Consider the following 12,167-nt stretch of genomic DNA (forward strand, 5'->3'; position numbering starts at 1 on the left):
GCATGTGTGGAAGGACCTATGTCATAGTTATTTTCAATGAAGATTGTTGCTGTTTATTCACTGGAGTATAGATCTCACATTACTTCATGCTGGCAACCATGAACAGACCCATAGGACTCATAAGAACCCAACATGAAATCCAGCAATAATTCAGTGGTATCGGAAGAAACGACCAGTGACAGAATGAACTCCACTGGTAGGAACCCAACCAAAACTGTTTTATTTGGAGAATTATGAGTGCAAAGAGAAAGACCAGGATGAACTGGGGTTTAAAGGATTCTGAAGGGGGAGGGGGAGCAGCCAGAAATCGTGGTACATATTGGCACCAATGTTACAGACAGGAAAGGGATTGAGGATCTGAAAAGTGACTACAGAGAGCTAGGTTGGAAACTGAAGAGCAGGATGAGCAGAATAGTGATTGTGGGTTTGCTACCAGTGAGGTGAGGATCAGCGAGCAAATCAGCTTAACACATGGCTGCAAGGCTGGTGCAGGAGGGGGGTGGCTTCAGATACCTAGACCATTGGGATGCCTTCTGGGGAAGATAGGACCTGGACAAGAAGGATGGGTTGCACCTGAACTGGAGGGGCCCAAATATCCTGGGTGGGAGATTTGCTCGTGTGGTTCGGGAGGGTTTAAACTAGTTTGGCAAGGGGGGTGGGAACCGCAGCTACATATCTGAGAGGGCGGCAGTTGTAGATGGGGCAGTGACAGGATGTAGTGAATCTATCAGGGCGGTTTCTCATGTGATGAAACAAAGGGATTGGCTAAAATGTGTCTGCTTTAAGGCAAGGAGTGTCAGAAATAAGAGTGATGAACTTAGAGCATGGATCAGTACTTGGGGCTATGACGTTGTCGCCATAACAGGGACAGGATGATTGCAAGATGTTCCAGGGTTTAGAACTTTTAAAAAGAACAGGGAGGGTGAAAAAAGAGGAGGGGGTATAGCTTTGCTAATCAGAGAGTGCATCACAGCTACGGAAACAAAGGTTGTTGAGGAAGGTTTGTCTAATGAGTCAGTATGGGTGGATGTTAGGAACAGCAAGGGAGCTGCCACCTCATTTGGAGGTTTTCTACAGACCCTCTAGTAGCAGTAGGGAGATTGAAGAACTGATTGGCCAGCAGATTTTGGAAAAATGCAGATGTAGCAGGATTGTTGTTATGGATGATTTCAATTTTCCCAATATTGACTGGAACCTCCTTAATGCATATGGTATGGATGAAGCCGTTTTGTCAGGTGTGTTCAGGAGGGTTTCCTTACTCAGTATGTAGACAGGCCGAAAAGGGGAGACACAATGAGCAAGGACAGGTGTCAGATCTCACGGTGGGAGAACACTTTGGTGACAGTGATCACAGCTGCCTCACATTTACCATAGCCTTGGAGAGGGAAAGGAGCAGTTACCAAGAGAAGATATTTAATTGGGGCAAAGGAAATTATGATGCTATCAGACAGGAGTTGGGAAGTACTGACTGGGAGCAATTATTCCACAGAAACGGGCACAGCAGACATGTGGAGACTGTTTAAGGAGCAGTTGTGAGTGATGCACAAATCTGTCCCTTTGAGACAGGGAAGAAGGGATAAGATCAAGGAGCCTTGGATGGTGAGAACAGAGGAGTTTTTGTCAAAAGGAAGAAGGCAGCTTACGTAACATGGAGGAGGCAAGGATCTAGCACAGCTTTAGAGGATAACAGGCTTGCTGGAAAGGAGCTCAGAAATGGACTGAGGAGTGTCAGAAGGGTGATAAAGGCTTGGTAGAAGGATTAGGGAGAACCCAAAGGCATTTTATTCATACATGAGCAATAAGAGAATGATCAGGGAGAAGGTAGGGCCAATCAGGGATAGCGTAAGGAACATGTGCGTGGTGTCTGAGCAAATAGGGAAAGCCCTAAATTAGTTTTTTGCCTTGGTTTTCACTAAGGAAAGGGACCTTTTTGTGAATGAGAACTTTGAGGAGCTGGGATACAGCATTGAGCAGATCAAAATTGATGAAGTTGATGTGCTGGAAATCTTGGCAAACATTGGCTCTGGGATTCGAGAAAGGAAGTTGCTAAGCTGATGGTGAAGATCCTCGCTTCCTCACTCTCCACAGGAGTCGTACTGGAGGATTGGAAGGAGGCGAATGTTGTTCCTCTTTTCAAGAAGGGTAATAGGGAAATCCCTGGCAATTACAAACCAGTCAGTCTTACGTCTGTAGTCAGCAAGGTTTTCGAAAGAATTCTGAGGGATAGGATTTATGAGTATTTGGAAAAGCATAGTGTGATTAAAGGCAGTCAGCATGGCTTTGTGGTGGGGTAGGTCGTGCCTACCTAACCTTATTGAGTTCTTTGAGGAGGTGACAAGATAGGTCGACGAAGGTCGAGCAGTGGATGTGGTGTATATGGATTTCAGCAAGGCATTTGATAAGTTTCCCCATGGTAGTCTCATTCATAAAGTCAGGAGGTATGAGATACAGGGAGATTTGGCTATCTGAATTCAGAATTGGTTGGCTGACAGAAGGCAGAGAGTGGTTGTAGATGGAAAGTATTCTGCCTGGAGGACAGTGTTGAGTGGGATCCCGCAGGGCTCTGTTCTTGGGTTTCTGTCCTTTGTAGTTTTTATAAATGACTTGGATGAGGAGGTTTAGAGGTCGTTAAGTAAAGGTTGGAGGTGCCGTCGATAGTTTCGAGGGCTATTGCAGGCTCTGGAGTACAGTGGTGCTGGAAAAGCACAGCAGTTCAGGCAGCATCCGAGGAGCAGGAAAATCGACTGGAAAAGCACAGCCGTGAACTGCTGTGCTTTTCCCGCACCACTCTCATCCAGAATCTGGTTTCCAGCATCTGCAGTCATTGTTTTTACCTATTGCAGGCTGCAGTGCGACATAGACAGGATGCAGAGCTGGGGCTGAGAAATGGCAGATGGAGTTCAACCTGGATAGATGCGAATTGATGCATTTTGGAAGGTCAAACTCGAATGCTGAATATAAGATTAAAGACAGGATTGTTGACAGTGTGGTGGAACCGAGGCATCTTGGTGTTCAAAGTTCCCACCCAAGTGGATAGCGTTGTTAAGAAAGCATATGGTGTTTTGGCTTTCACTAGCATGAGGATCGGGTTTAAGAGCCACGAGGTTTTGCTGCAGCTCTACAAGTCCCTGGTGAGAACACATTTGGAATATTATGTCCAGTTCTGGTCACTCTACTATAGGAAAGATACAGAGGCTTTGGAGAGGGTGCAAAGAAGGTTTACCAGGATGCTGCCTGGACTAGAGGGCTTCTCTTATGAAGAGAGGTTGACTAAGCTCAGACTTTTCTCTCTGGAGAGAAGGAGGAAGGGAGGAGACCTGATCGAGGTGTACAAGATAATGAGAGGAATAGATAGAGTCAATAGCCAGAGACTTTTCCCCAGGGCAGGACTGACTTGTACGAGGGGCCATAGATTTAAGATATTAGGAGAAAGGTATAGAGGAGACGTCAGAGGAAGGTTCTTTACGCAGAGAGTTGTGAATGCATGGAATACGTTGCCAGCTGTGGTGGTGGAAGCAGAGTCATTAGGGACATTTAAGCGACTGCTGGACATGCAGTTTTACATTAGGATTAAACCTCGGCACAACATTGTGGGCCGAAGGGCCTGTTCTGTGCTGTACTTTTCTATGTTCTATGTTCTAACTCTTCCTGGGGGATGTGGTAGGCCCATACCAGGAATTTGACTCTGCTGACATTAACGACTCACAGAATGAATTCTGGTACACAGACATTGAGACAGCTGGCAGGGAAACTAATTTAAATTCTAGCTGCTGGACGATATATAAGGATCCTTTCAGATGCTGATTCATGATTGAGGCCAAAACTCCTTTGCTCATCTTTGCTTTAACTTCGAGGCTTGGGAACAACTCGCGTCAGAACGAGGGGCCAGGTGCATGCTACATGTTAATGCAATGGAAGCAGGATTACAGAGATTTTTTTACATTATTCTGAAACATAGTGTTTATTAAATGGAGTTTCCAGTAAAGCGTTACATTTTCTTTGGTATCTGTTGTCAAAAACGTGACCTCAACTCAGTGCTCCAGGTATCACCCTAAACCATAGTCACCCCAACCCTAACATTACAAAAAGGCAGTGCAGACCCTTCACTTCTCTTGAAATGGAAGCTAAAAAATGGAGGGAGCGAAAGGTGCTGAAGAGGGAAGTAACTATTGTGTGTGCGGGTCCTTTTGAACTGAAGTGGTCTACTGTGGAAGGAGATATCCTCCTTCCTGTTGTAATGAAAAGATTTTTCTTGAATAAACATTAAAAGGAAGTTTATTGCATATTGCAACTACATATATGTATACAATCTGCATTGCAACAAAGCCAACTAGGAGTACACTAGCTCAGATCTGTCTCCTTCCAGTCCCTACTTTATTCTGATCAAATCCTCATGACATCATTACAGTGGATGGTACTTACTTTTCTCAATCAAATAGTAACTTTTCAGTCTGGCAGAACAGTGAGCAGCCATCAAAAGGGCATTCCAGACATTAGTTTTCTCTTTCACATTTGTTCTCAGAGATGGAATCCACCACCCACATCAATCTTTTATTGGAGTCTGAGACTTGGATCTTCTTTATCTTTGAATTCAGATGGTATTATTCCTCAGAACACAGCTGGCTCTTAAGGGGAGAAACTGTCTTTTACTGAAGAATGTAAAGAAGAAGTGGATTGCACAGAACCGACTGAATAAATGCAGCAACTGCAGTCACAATTAGAAGAGGAAATTCCTCCCATTGTAGAAGACCGCACCATTTACAGGAAACCCAGAACAAAACCTACACAAGTTCAATAGTTAATTAAAGCTAGTAAAACTATAAATTTGGAAATCACTAGGGCTATCCAATTAGAATGAGATTTTAAATTGTGCAGGAAAGAAGTCTCAGACCTTCAAAATGAATTTGGGATCACTGACGTATAAGGCAGGATGGATGGCTCCAAACCTATACAGGCAGAAGCAAATTTGATTTGATTTGATTTATTTCTGTCATGTGTACTGAGGTGCAGTAAAAGGTGTTACATTTCATGCTTTATAAGCAGATCGTACAATATAAATGCATCAGGGTAACAGAACAGAGTGCTGAATGCAATGTTACAACTGCTGAGAAGGTGCAGAGAGAGATCAATGTTAACTTTAAAGAGATCCATTCAAAAGTCTGACAACGGCAGGGAAGAAGCTGTTCTTAAATCTGTTCATATATGTATAGAAACATTTATATCTTCTGCCCGATGGAAGAGGATAAAGGAGAGTATAACTGGGGTGGGAGGGGATTTGATTATATTGCTTGCTTTCCAGATGCAGTGGGAAAAAAATAGATGAAGTCAATGAATGGGAGGCTGGCTTGCATGATGGACTGAGCTGTGTTCACAAGTCTCTGTAGTTTCTTTTGGTCTTAGGAGGAGCAGTTGCCATACCAAGCTGTGATGCATCTGGATAGCATGCATTCTATGGTGCCTCTATAAAAATTTGGAAGTGTTTTTATGGATATGTGGAATTTCTTTAGCCTCCTGAAGAAGTAGAGATGCTGCTGGGCTTTCTTGACCTTCCTGACAACATGGGTGGATCAGTACAGATTGTTGGTGATCATTATTCCCAGTAACTTGATGCTGTCAACCATCTCCACCTCAGCATCATTGATGCAGACAGGAGCATGTCCTCCATTTTGCTTCCTGAAGTCAATGACCAGCTCCTTTTTTTTATTGACATTGATGGAGAGAGATTGTAGTCTTTACACCATGCCATTAAACATTCAGTTCTTTCCTGTACTCCATCTTGTCATTGTTTGAGATGTGACCTGCAACGATGGTCTTGTCAGCAAACTTGTAAATGGAGTTGGTGTGGAAAGTGTATACAATATGTTGTTGTAATCATGCACAGAGATCAACATGACCTTGACAAGTTTAGAGAAAATCTTGACTCCACAAACAAAGCTCATCAAGAGTGTTATGAAGATGTGGGTGTAATATACCTTTAAGAGAGTAAAAACTAGCAGTGAAAGCACCATGTGTCCTCAATAAGACACAATGTAACATGTGCTCCAGCTACTGGGGTAGTTAGTTGCCTGGAAATGACAAAACAGATTTGAATTAGGCTAATCAGTTGAAGTTATACCCTGAAAAATACCAAATTCCAATAAAGTTTGAATTGAGCATATTGACAATCTTAAAAGCCAATGACCCAATCCGATGCTTTGGGGGGGTATAAGACTGAGGAAAATTGAACAGTTGGGAGGAGAACTGCCACCAGACCAACAGATGTAGACTGCTAGTCAGAACTCTCTGAGAGATGCCTGTCTAGAGAAGGAGTTTACAGAGAGAAGAGCTCCAACACTGATCTGGGAAGCAAATCTACCGACGAAGATAAAGAGAAGATTCGACTGCTGATTGGTTTTAAAATTTGAATTTTTCTGAGTTACAGATCAGCTAGGAAGGAATTAAAGAGAGAGTTAAGAAGAGCAAAGAGAGGACATGAGCAGTCTTTAGCAAATAGAATAAAGGAGAACCCAAAAGCTTTCTATAGGTGTGTGAGGAATAAAGGGATGATTAGGGTAGGAATAGGGCCAGTCAAAGACAGAAGTGGAAAGTTGAGTGTCGACTCTGTGGAGATCGGAGAGGTGCTAAATGAACATTTCTCATCGGTGTTCACTCAGGAAAAGGAGAATATTGTTGAGGAGAAGCATGATATACGAGATATTTGACTAGAAAGGATCGAGGTTAGTTACGCACAGGTGTTATCAAATCTAGAAGGAGTGAAAGTAGACAAGTCCCCTGGGTCAGATGGGATTTATCCGAGGATTCTCTGGAAAGCTAGGGTGGAGATCGTGGAGCCTTTGGTTTTGATATATGAGTCATCATCGTTTCCAGGTTTTGTACCAGAGGACTGGAGGATTGCACATATTGCGCCTTTGTTCAAAAAGGGCAGCAGAGGTGACCCAGGTAATTATAGACCAGTGAGCCTTATTTCTGTTGTAGGAAAGGTTTTGGAAAGGATTATAAGAGATAAGATTTATAATCATCTAGCAAGCAACAATTTGACTTCAGATAGTCAACATGGTTTGTCAAGGGCAGGTAGTGTCTCACAAGCCTCATTGAGTTTTTTGAGAAGGTGACCAAGCATGTGGATGAGGGTAGGGCAGTTGACATGGTGTACATAGACTTCAGTAAAGCCTTTTCCTGGGGTTGGGGAGTCCAGAACTAGAGGGCATAGGTTTAGGGTAAGGGGGAAAGATATAAAAGAGACCGAAGGGGCAACTTTTCACACATAGGGTGGTACGTGTCAGCACAGCAATGGCACCATCCCAGATACCAGGTGCAGTACAGGACACACTGCCTCAGAGAGGAAAAACAATGATAAGGTTCCACATGGTAGGTTGTTGGAGAAAATGCAGAGGCATGGGATTGAGGGTGATTTAGCAGTTTGGATTAGAAACTGGCTTTCTGAAAGAAGGCAGCGAGTGGTGGTTGATGGAAAATATTCAGCCTGGAGTCTGGTTACTACTGGTGTGCCACAAGGATCTGTTTTGGGACCCCTGCTGTTTGTCATTTTTAGAAATGACTTAGATGCAGGCATAGGTGGATGGATAAGTAAATTTGCAGATGACACTAAAGTCGGTGGAGTAGTGGACAGTTTGGAAGAATGTTACAGAGTGCAGGAGGACTTGGATAAACTGCAGAATTGGGCTGAGAGGTGGCAAATTGAGTTCAATGCAGCTAAATATGAAGTGATGCACTTTGGGAATAATAACAGGAAGGCAGAGTACTGGGTCAATGGAACAATTCTTGGTAGTCTGGATGTGCAGAGGGATCTGGGAGTTTATGTACATGGATCCCTGAAAGTTGCCACCCAGGTTGATAGTGCTGTTAAGAAGGCATATGGTTTGTTAGGTTTCATTGGTAGAGGGATTGAGTTCCGGAGCCGCAATATCATACTGTAACTATACAATACACTAGTGCAGCCTCACTTGGAATATTGTGTACAGTTCTGGTCGCCATATTTCGGGAAGGATGTGAAATCATTGGAAAAGGTGCAGAGGAAATTTACCAGGATGTTGCCTGATCTGGAGGGAAGGTCTTATGAGGAAAGGCTGAGAGACTTAGGTCTGTTCTCATTGAAAAGAAGAAAGCTAAGAGGGGATTTGAAAGAGACATACAAGATGATCAGAGGATTAGATAGGGTAGACAGTGAAAGTCTTTTTCCTAGGATGATGACATCAGCTTGTACGAGGGGGAATTACTACAAATTGAGGGGTGATAGATTTAAGACAGATGTCAGAGGCAGGTTCTTTCCTCAGAGAGTGGTAAGAGCGTGGAATGCCCTGCCTGCCAATGTAGTTAACTCAGCCACATTAGGGAGATTTAAACAATGCTTGGATAAGCACATGGATGATGATGGGATAGTGTAGGGGTTTGAGCTGAGAATAGTTCACAGGTCGGCACAACATCGAGGGCCAAAGGGACTGTTCTGCGTTGTATTGTTCTATGTTCTATGTTGTAAATCTTAACTGGGAGTTTTATTGGACTAGTATTATTGAAGGAAGGTAAAATATAGATTAGAGGAAAGAATTGTAAATAATTGTTAGCTAATTATTCTCTGTTATACTTTAAAGTAAAAATTAACAACTTTATTTCTTAAATAGTTCTTGGCCACTTGAATTTTTACAGATTACTGCACAGGATAAATCTTTTCTGTATTGTTGGTTTTAAATTAAGCAGGAAGGTTTACCCTGTGTAACAGTTTGGGGGCTTGGGTCCGTGATTTGAACTGGTTTAGACAGATTTGAATAGATTTTGGGGTACAAAAATTCCCCGCAGTTTTAAACACTCGCAGGTTAGTGTCCTAACATAGGTGAGACAAGTTTGCTTAATTTCAGTGACTTGCGGTTGATTAAATTAAAAGTGAGAGAAATGGCTCTTAAAATTGCTAAAGAGCTTCAGGGATTTGAAGATGATTCTCACATTTGCCAAGAAAGTGTAGAAGGAAAGAAAAAGGCCATACTTTTTAAGTTAGCAAATAAGTTAGATTTGGGTTTAACCAAGGACAAAAGTAAAGCTGAAATTGTCAGGGAGTTACTCAAACAGTTAGATGTGTCAGAGAAACAGACAAGTGCAGTAAGGCAGAAAATTTTAAATTACAATTGAGAAAAATGAAGTTAGAAGAGAAACAAAGGGAGAGATAAAGAGAGAGAAGAAAGAAAGAGAAGAGAGGGAGAGCAAAGAGAGAGAGAGAAAACAGAGAGAGAGAATGTTCTTAGCTAAGCAGAGTGAGAAAGAAGAAAGGGAGAGATAAAAAGAGAGAGAATTTGAACTTGAGAAGTTGTAATTTTGTCAGCAAAGTCAAGTTAACAGAATGGAGATTAAAAGAGAAGGTAGTGATATATATAAAATGTCAGAACTCTGCCACATTTTGATGAGAAAGATGTTGAAGCCTTCTTTATTTCATTTGAAAAATTGGCTAGGCAGATGGAGTGGTCTGAGGATTTGTGGATAATGCTAGTTCAGACTAAACTGGTAGACAGAGCTAATGAGGTATTTGCCACACTGTCAGATGAGGTGTCAAGAGATTATGAAGAGGTTAAACAAGCTATTTTAACTGCTTATGAATTGGTACCAGAAGCATATAGTCAGTGGTTCAGAAACACAAAGAAGGAACCAGGTCAGACGTACATTGAGTTCAAAAGAATTAAACAGTTATTTTGATCGATGGGTATGTGCTTTGAAAATAGATAAGAATTTTGAGGCTCTAAGAGAGATTATTCTGCGAGAGGAGTTTAAAAACTCACTACCAGAATTCACGTGGAGGAACAGAAAGTTCAGGAAGTGAGAAAGGCAGAAGAATTAGCAGATGAGTACATGTTGGTCCATAAGACAGGCTTCCGGCCAGAAGGTCATCCTGTGAGGCATAGAAGTTGGGACAAAGGGAGATCCTACACTACGAAACCAAGATTAGAGAGCACTGGTAAGAATTTACCACAGGACAAAAAAGAAGCCCAAGAGAGTGGACAGGAGGTGAAAGGCCTCAGGTGTTTTCACTGTAATGGAGCGGGACACAGAAAATTGCAGTGCCGGTGGTTTCAGAAGGGCACTGGGAAAAGGTGTTTTCACTGCCAGAAGGTGGGACACATATAGACACAGTGCTGGTTTTTAAAGAAAGGCGCTGTGGGAAAAGATGTGGTAAAAGAAGCTCAGCCAGTGGCATTAGATACGGTAGTTTAGGAGACCTCAAGAAGAGCAAAGGAGCTGCAAGAGAGTGCACAACCCAGGCAATGGCTGGGTATGGAGTTAGTACCTGATCTCTACAAAGCATTTGCCTCTGTGGGTAAAGCTTACTCAGAAAGAACAGCGGGCAAAGGACAAGAAGATATAATTTTGAGAGATACAAGATCTAACGAGTCGCTGATAGTAAGAGATGAGCGAATATGCACTCCTCCTGATCGGTTACCCGAGAGTGCGGTAATTTGTTGGATAGATGTTCAAAAATTTAGCATTCCCCTATGTAAGACCAGGTTGGAATGCCAACTCAAGACTGGGGAAGTTACAGTGGGAGTGATTGATAGAGTGTCAGTTCCAGGAATTCAGTTTGTTCTTGGGAATAATTTGACAGGATCCAAGGTGGGAGTGACAGCCGTTGTTGTCAAGAAGCCCAAGGAAGACCAAGAAACTGAGGAGTTAAAACAGAAATATCCTGGTATTTTCCCAGACTGTGTGGTAACCAGATCTCATGATCATAAGTCACAGCACAAAGTGAAAAGTAAAGAGAAAGATGATGGAGCTGAGGTTCGGTTAACGGACACCCTGTTTGACATAATGGTGCAGGAAAATCCTGAACAGGCAGAGGGTCAGACAGAAGTGTTTAGGCTAAGAGACTTGCCACAGCAAGACAAGATGATAAAAGATATATATGTGGGTGCGTACTCTGAAAAGGAAGCAGAGAATATTCTGGAGGCTTATTATCTGAAAGATGGAATCCTAAGGCGGAAATGGAGACCAAGGTAGGTTAGTGCAGAGGAGAAATGGGCCAAAATGCACCAGATTGTGTTGTTGGTAGCATACAGACAGGAGGTGTTACGGGTAGCACATGAACTACCTGTACGAGGTCATCTGGGGGTTCGAAAGACTCAGGCTAAGATACAAAAACATTTTTATTGGCTTGGAACACACAAAATGTGGTTAACTCTTGTCAAATGTGTCATACTTGCCAAATGGTAGGTAAGCCACAGGCAGTAATAAAGCCAGCACCTTAGCTGCCAATTTCCACATGTGAAGAAACTTTCACACAGGTTTTAATTGATTGTGTAGGCCCCCTCCGAGAACTAAAAGAAGGAACCAGTACTTGTTAACCATACTGGATGTGTCTATCAGATTTCTGGAGACTGTTACCAGTGATAGGAGAACCCTTCAAAACTAGGTTTCTTGGTCAGTTGAACTGTTTAGTAAATATGCAAGATAGAAGAAAAGGTATTGAGTATGTCATGTGAACATGTTGAAACCATATTATACTAGAGAGAAAGAACTAGAGAAACAGGTGTTAGTTACTGTCCCACAGAGAGGAATCAAATCCAGATGATATGGATTTTGATGTGCCTCAAAATAAATTAAAAAATGAAGAAGTCCTTGAAGAGTGGGTTAGGTTAGTAAGCTATCTCAGGAGCATAGAAGGCAGTCGAAAGATTTGTTACTGCAGTATTTGGGTATATGTAAGAATCAGATGGGAGGACTAATGATATCTTACATGAAGTAGACGGAGGAAATACTGCTCCAATAAAACAGCACCCCTTTCGGCTTAATCCTTTCAAAGCCAGACAGTTCCAGAGGTGGTAGAGGCCATGCTTGATGAGGACATCATCAAATCAAGCCAGAGTGAGTGGAGTTCGCCAATCGTCTTAGTTCCCAAACCGGATGGGATTCAATGATTTTGCTTGGATTATCAGAAAGTCAACGCCATTACAAATTTGGACTCATATCCAATTCCTAGATTGGAGGACTTTGAAGGACTGTAGGACAAGTTGGACAAGCCAGTTACATTACCAAGTTGGACTTAATATGTGGTTACTGGCAGGTACCTTTACCAGAGATGGTGAAAGAACAAATGGGCTGTATCAGTTTAGAGTGATGCCCTTTGGAATGAAGAACACATCCGTCACATTCCAAAGACTCCTGAACAGAGT

General features: G+C 42.5%; 1 protein-coding gene across 2 annotated transcripts in view; it reads left to right on the forward strand.

Annotated features, from left to right (window-relative positions):
- LOC148150466 (uncharacterized) overlaps positions 1-12,167 on the forward strand; it is a 229,662-nt gene that overhangs the window by 102,057 nt on the left and 115,438 nt on the right. The gene's annotated exons all lie outside the window — the stretch shown is intronic.

The sequence above is a fragment of the Chiloscyllium plagiosum genome, unplaced genomic scaffold, assembly GCF_037043375.1.
Source record: "Chiloscyllium plagiosum isolate Xiang-an unplaced genomic scaffold, Cpla_swu_hap1 HiC_scaffold_4, whole genome shotgun sequence".
Taxonomy (NCBI): domain Eukaryota; kingdom Metazoa; phylum Chordata; class Chondrichthyes; order Orectolobiformes; family Hemiscylliidae; genus Chiloscyllium; species Chiloscyllium plagiosum.